The following is a 6,316-nucleotide window of genomic DNA, read 5'->3' on the forward strand; positions in this document are numbered from 1 at the left end:
TGACAGTCCAGCTATATTTTAAAATATGTGAATACTATTATAAAGTACTTTTCTAAGTAGAAATGTGTTATCAACTGCATCGGAATGCTACTGCAAAAGAATTAACACCAAAATAATATTAATATTGGCATTGTCTTGGAAAAAATTATATTTTTGCATCAAGTACCCAGGGCTGCCTTTTCTTATACTCCAAGCAGAACTAGTAATTTTATGTCAGTCTTTATTTTTAATCAACAAAGACTTTTCATTCTTTAAAAACACTTAAAAATAATCTTGAACACATACTTTTTATTGTTCTTTGTTCTCAAGTGCCCACTGGAAAACATTAGAATCCATTAAAGAGGAGCTTAACATTCAATATAGAAAAATAGAAACATGGAACAGCTGCCACAGAAATCTCTCCATCTAGAGGAATTTGGCAGAGACTTCTGAGACAAGTTATCTTCTTTCACATTCAGCACTCTTCTTTGAGGATGATTACTGTAAGACTCAAACCAAGCACTTCAGTTATCTGAGGGCTGCTCAAGTCACTGTCAATTAAGAGATTTCTGCAGTTACAGAACTGGAACAGTGGAAGGGGAAGGGACTGGCACTGGAAGCTCCTCTTTGATCACACTGAGTGTCTTGGGGCTCACCTGGCATCCACAGAAAGTGAAGAGACCCTGAACATAAAAGGGAGTTGTCACTCCAAAGACAGGGAGAAATCAGCCACAAGAGACAACAAGCACCTTCACTGAGAACTGAAAGTGCTCCTCAGCTCACAGAAGAATCCTTTCACAAGACTCTGCCTCACTTTTATTAACTGAACTTTGCTTTCATGTTCAGTTTGGCTACAAACAAATTAAGAATGAAATTGTTTTTAACTACTGGGTATTTTTTCAGACTGCAACCAGTTTTTTAACAAATAGAAACAATATGCTGACCAGGTGATTATAAATACAGCTTCTCATAATGAACAGTTCAGCTCCCACAACCAAAAAATAACAAAGTTAAAAAAATTATGAAAACATATATGACTACAAATGAACTAGAAATTCAGTGGCAACATGCATGAGTTCATGAAGAATGTATCCATCTAAAGGATTAGGGCAGCATTCTATTTGAAAAAGTAAATAATAATTCATTTATGAAAACATGATGAAATCTATTGATATTTATCCACACTTATTTTAATCAGCAACAATTAAATCTTAAAGTTGTCTGTAAATAAAATAAAAATGGAAAAACAATCAGATATTGTAAATTTATCCCATACTGTTGCCAGAAATATTAGTTCATTTAAATTTTTTTTATTATAAGGAAAATAAAACTTAAAAATCACAGCATTTGTAACAGGTCTATCAAAACTTGTAATTAGTAGTATTTTGATCAAATTTAACTAATATAGTCACTGCACTTCTAAAACACCAATTGCATTATCCTATGTTTTAGAGCATTTTCTATACAGATTTTCCACTTGCTGGCATTCTTTAAAATGACTACATTAATAGTTATATTGAGCTACTTAATTATGAATGAGACATTTTAGAAATACCTTTTGAAGAATGCACTTCTAAAGCAAGTGCATTAGACTTTTCCTTCTCTCTAAATATTCACTTAACATAAAGATCACTTATTTCTGGAATCACTGTTCATATTTCTGTCTGCAGCCCTATTTTTGTTATTATCTACAGCCTTTAAACAAGCCAGAACTACTCAAAATTGTATGATTCATGTCTTAGTGAGAAGTAGTGGCACATGAAACTCATTTCAGTGACCTACTGTTTTAATTTCCTTTGCCAGAGCAGAATGTGAAGGGCCTGTAGTGAATGAGAGACAGGAGCCAAGCCCTCCTGATGAGTGCATCCCTGTAACTCACACTCTGAGGCTCTTGTCATTCTAGGACTGGGGATTTTACCATCACCCAGTTTTTATTTATTATTGATTTTAAGTGAAGATGTAAAAGGATACACTGCTTTTTCCTTGGGTCAAAGCACTTTCACTAACTTTTGCTTTAAAGATCAGTTTCAGACTTGCCAAGCATCATGCACCTAGCACAGCCCTCACATATTCTGCAGTTCTGTTACACTTTATTACATCTCAGGAAAAATACTATAACTAAATAAATGCGAGGAATTCTGGTCTAAATAAATGTCAGGATTCTGATGTCACTGTATAGAAAGTTTAAGTTCTGAGACTGAAAAAAATAACTCATCTCTTTCAGGGACTACTACCAGTATTCTGGCTTAAAATCTGTCACCAGTGCAGTTGTGTTTCAAACTGATACTCATATGGACAAGGTACCTTATCTCCTAATCTGCAGAACTCAGAAAACTGATGACTCTTGAAGGTACCAAATTCATAACCAGGTGACTCTTCCTAACTTCAGTGGAAGGCAAACTGACCCAAAGTTTATAGGCATTTGTGTTTTGACAAGTCATTCAACTACAAAGCTGATCATTGTAAATATCTCTGTGAAATCAGTGAAATGTCAGTTTGTTTTTCATTAAGGCAGGAAAAATCCTGCAAGTGACATTGCAATACATCTTTGCTCTTATATTGCTTAATTATAACTTACCAAATTTCATTACTACAAATGAACACTAGAAATTACCTATCCTATTAAGATTGGTAGCCACTAAAACCATTAAGTGAATGACATATTTGTCACAAAATTACTGAGGTAATGTTAAAAAGTGCTTCCATTATGCATCAAGTACTATTGTCTTTAATTATAGTAAGCTATTTTTAAAGGAGAAAGCAGTCTGGAAAATTGATATTTGTGGTATTTATCCTCTTTTCACCTTTCCTCTTCCCAGTCCCTCCAGAAAGTCTAAAATCCAAGAGTACTTAAAATCCAGAGAGACTAAAAAAATCAACAGCCATTTGAAATGTAAGTCCTCATTTTTTTGCATAGTTATCAAATAAATAGGACTTTTATGACATCTTCATATAATGCCATAAATTTACTAATTTCTCATTTTTCAGTCACATATCAAAATAATTTTTTTATTGTCCTGAACCATGTACCATGAACTATGTATGTCTGTCCAACTGGAAATACAGGCCTAATGTATCAGTCAATAACAAATAATCAAGAATGTAATTTATAAAGGTAAGCAGCAATGAAAGATTTATCTTTTAATAGATTCCTATCCAAGTTTACCTTGTGATGTCTTGGTTTGTGCAGTGACTTTGAACACTAGTTTCATCATGCTTCTTACATCAACAATAGCAGTATCAAAAAGGGCCCCTTATTCCTTCCATTCACCCAAGCCACTCAGGACTCTGCAAAAATATCTCCATTCTATGACAGCTTCTTATGTCTATTTCAATAATATTTGGTGTTTATGTAGCCCCAGATTCCAACAATTGGTCCTTTGAAAGTGACAAGCAAAAAGAGTATTTCACAAACAGCCAGTGCAAAAAGACACTCATGCTTTCTTAATCTAATTAGTGCTAAGCACTGTTCTAAATCCAGGAGAGACAGGGATGGACAGACTCACACACACCTAAACCCCTTCACAGGCATGGTTAGTCCCTTATCTTAAAAGACACCAGTTACATAAGTATAAGAATATACAAGCTTCTGATCAATATCCCAGTGTTGGAAAAGCTATGTTTAGTTAAGACATTTTTATTCCAAAGTCATATCTGCGAAGAAAAATAAAGTGAATTTGCACATACTACTAATTTGCATTGAAAAACGACAGGAATACACTATTTCTGGCAGGGCACACAGGCTTAGCCCCAAGACTGTTCATACATATAACTCACCATCATGGGCCCAAAGCCAGAGCTGATTTATGGTGGCTGGGACACGCCAGGGAAAGCAGTTCATCACCAGTGAAGGGTTTTAGTATCTCCCAGACAAATGAATTCCACATATTAAATATTTAAAGCTGAGTTTGTAACACCACTATATATTTTCTCAAAATACAAGTTACCATAATAAATGAGCAGAAAGACCATTAATAAGCTATTGCAAGACTACCGCTGCTCCAACGGGCGACGCTTTTACGCACAACGTACAGAATTAAGGGGGGGGGGGGAATAACTTAAAACCGAGGCTTTCGCTTTATAAAAATTGGACAGCAAAACGCTTTGACACAAGACCCGCGACCACCTGCGGGCTCCCCTTTCCCTGCGCAGCTCCAGCGGCACGGCCGCGGCTCCGCTGGGGTCGGGACGGGGATGGAGGACGGGGATGGAGGACGGGGATGGAGGACGGGGATGCAGGACGGGGATGGAGGTCGGGGATGGAGGTCGGGGATGCAGGACGGGGGTCGGGGCTGGGGATGGAGGTCGGGGATGGAGGTCGGGGATGGAGGTCGGGGATGCAGGACGGGGATGCAGGACGGGGATGGAGGTCGGGCTCAGGATGGGGGCCGGGGCCGCCGAGCCCGGGCGCTCGGTCGCCGCCGGGTCTCACCTGTGTGAGGGCGGCGGGGCCGTTGAAGATGGCGGCGCGGCCCCTGAGGGTCGGTACCAGCCCGGGGGCAGCGGCGGCCGCGGCTCCTCGGGGCCCGTGGGCTGCGCTGCCCGCGGTCCCCGGCCCCGCACCAAGCCACTCACAAATGGCCGAGGCTGTGGCCGAGCCCGTGCTGGTCCCTCACAGGTGCCCCCAAGCGTGTGGGAAACGACGCCGTGTCACCCAGGGCCCCTGCAGGCGCCTCAAGTGCAAATGTCGTTGACATGTCAACTCATGAAACGTATTTGCCCTTTCCCCTTTAAGGGTGAATTCTCAAAAATGTGAGCTTTTTTATTTTATTTTTTTTTTTAAATTTTATTTTTTTTGTTTGTTTGTTTTGAGAGAGATGAAGGGTGAGCTACAGCAGCCACATCACAGTCCTTGGTTTTTAAAGAATTAGTGGCCTCAGAGCTCTGGCATTTTTCCCTACAAGGGGGAAGCAAGGACAGCCCCATTAGTTTAACATCACTTGCAAGTACAAGCAAACACCTCCCGATGGCTTCAAAAACCTCTGGGAACAAGGTTATGGGGAAGCAGTTTGATCTGTGGTTTTATAATGAGATACTAGTCAAAGAAGATTGTCCCTTGAAGTGACTGCTTTTTTGATCACAGCATTTCTTCGTGAAACTTTGTAGCCTTTTCACAGAAAAGTACTGGGATACCGTTTTCCTCATCAAAGTGTGTCTTAATGTTTCTTTGAAGAGCAATTATTTAAGAACCTTGTAACCCATCACAGCATAATGAAATACATGAACTGGAAGGGCTGAGCCACGGATGGGACCTTCTGTACTCAGCTCACCATTGCTCTGCTCACCTTCCTCGCTTTTTGTCCTGCAGGTACCATCCTTATTTTGCCAACGAAGGGGATGAGTTAAATCAGTTTTAGGATGTATTTAGCATTCTCATTTTACCTTAGGATTTTTAAAGAAATCCAATGTTGTTTTATCATACACTGGATTACACTGATTAGAGTTCTTAGGTATTGGAGATAAGGAAAACAATAATACTAAAGCAGAGCTACAGGTTATTAAATAAAACCTGTTAATACAACAAGGACAGAAGATAGGCGATTATAGGAAAAGAAAGGTTAAAAAACCATTGTGGAGTTCTGTAGCCAACAGAAACTACATAGTTCATTACATATGGTTTAACTTGAAGTCGTTCTGAAATTAATTACACATAGTACTGGATCTAAAAACTATGCACCCTTTCTGACAGGAGTTATGCTAAGACCTGAGTAGTTTAGAAATTCCAGTTAAAACCTGAAATTTGGGCTGAAGAACCTAAAGTTGAAATGGTGTATGAAGCAGCCATCTGTGAATGTAAGGTGTAAAGAGCTACCTGACTTCTGGGGGCAAAACTGGGCTGCTCAAGTACCCTTTGCCATCTGCCACTGGAAACTGGTTTTAGGCATGCTGTGAGGGGAATTTGTTTTCCCTGTCTTCTTCCAGTTTTACAGAAAAAACTCATATCTTGTGACCCAAAAATTGCAGGTAATGTAAGACTGGCTAGGAATCTTGTGTCATTAAATTTAGTCCATCCATAGCCTGGGCACATCATACTTCCATAGTCTGTTTTGGAATTATGGTGATGTGGGAAAAACTGTTGAATTCTTTGAGATTGCACCTGTGGACTGGCTATAGTTGATACCTGAGTTGCTGGGTTATGCACTTTCCTTTGGTTGAGTATTTGAAGCCTCTGTGCAGTGTACATCTACTAAAGCCCTGGAAAGGCAGAGTTCTCAGCAAGTGCTTGGGTAATAATTTGGGAAAAACTGAGAAGTCGTATACATTTATCTTCACCTCTTACATGTTAGAACATATTTCAGTGAAGAGATTTCTATTGTGTCTTGGACTAGGAAAATTG

General features: G+C 39.4%; 1 protein-coding gene across 2 annotated transcripts in view; it reads right to left on the reverse strand.

The window, feature by feature from the left end:
* CFAP20DC (CFAP20 domain containing) overlaps positions 1-4,653 on the reverse strand; it is a 69,297-nt gene extending 64,644 nt beyond the window's left edge. For both annotated transcript variants that reach the window (XM_077786146.1, XM_021530814.2), the window contains exon 1: positions 4,412-4,653. The gene's annotated coding sequence lies outside the window, so the exon portion shown is untranslated. The remainder of the gene's footprint in view (positions 1-4,411) is intronic.
* Between the last annotated feature and the right edge of the window lie 1,663 nt (positions 4,654-6,316).

Source organism: Lonchura striata, chromosome 12 (assembly GCF_046129695.1).
Source record: "Lonchura striata isolate bLonStr1 chromosome 12, bLonStr1.mat, whole genome shotgun sequence".
Lineage (NCBI taxonomy): Eukaryota > Metazoa > Chordata > Aves > Passeriformes > Estrildidae > Lonchura > Lonchura striata.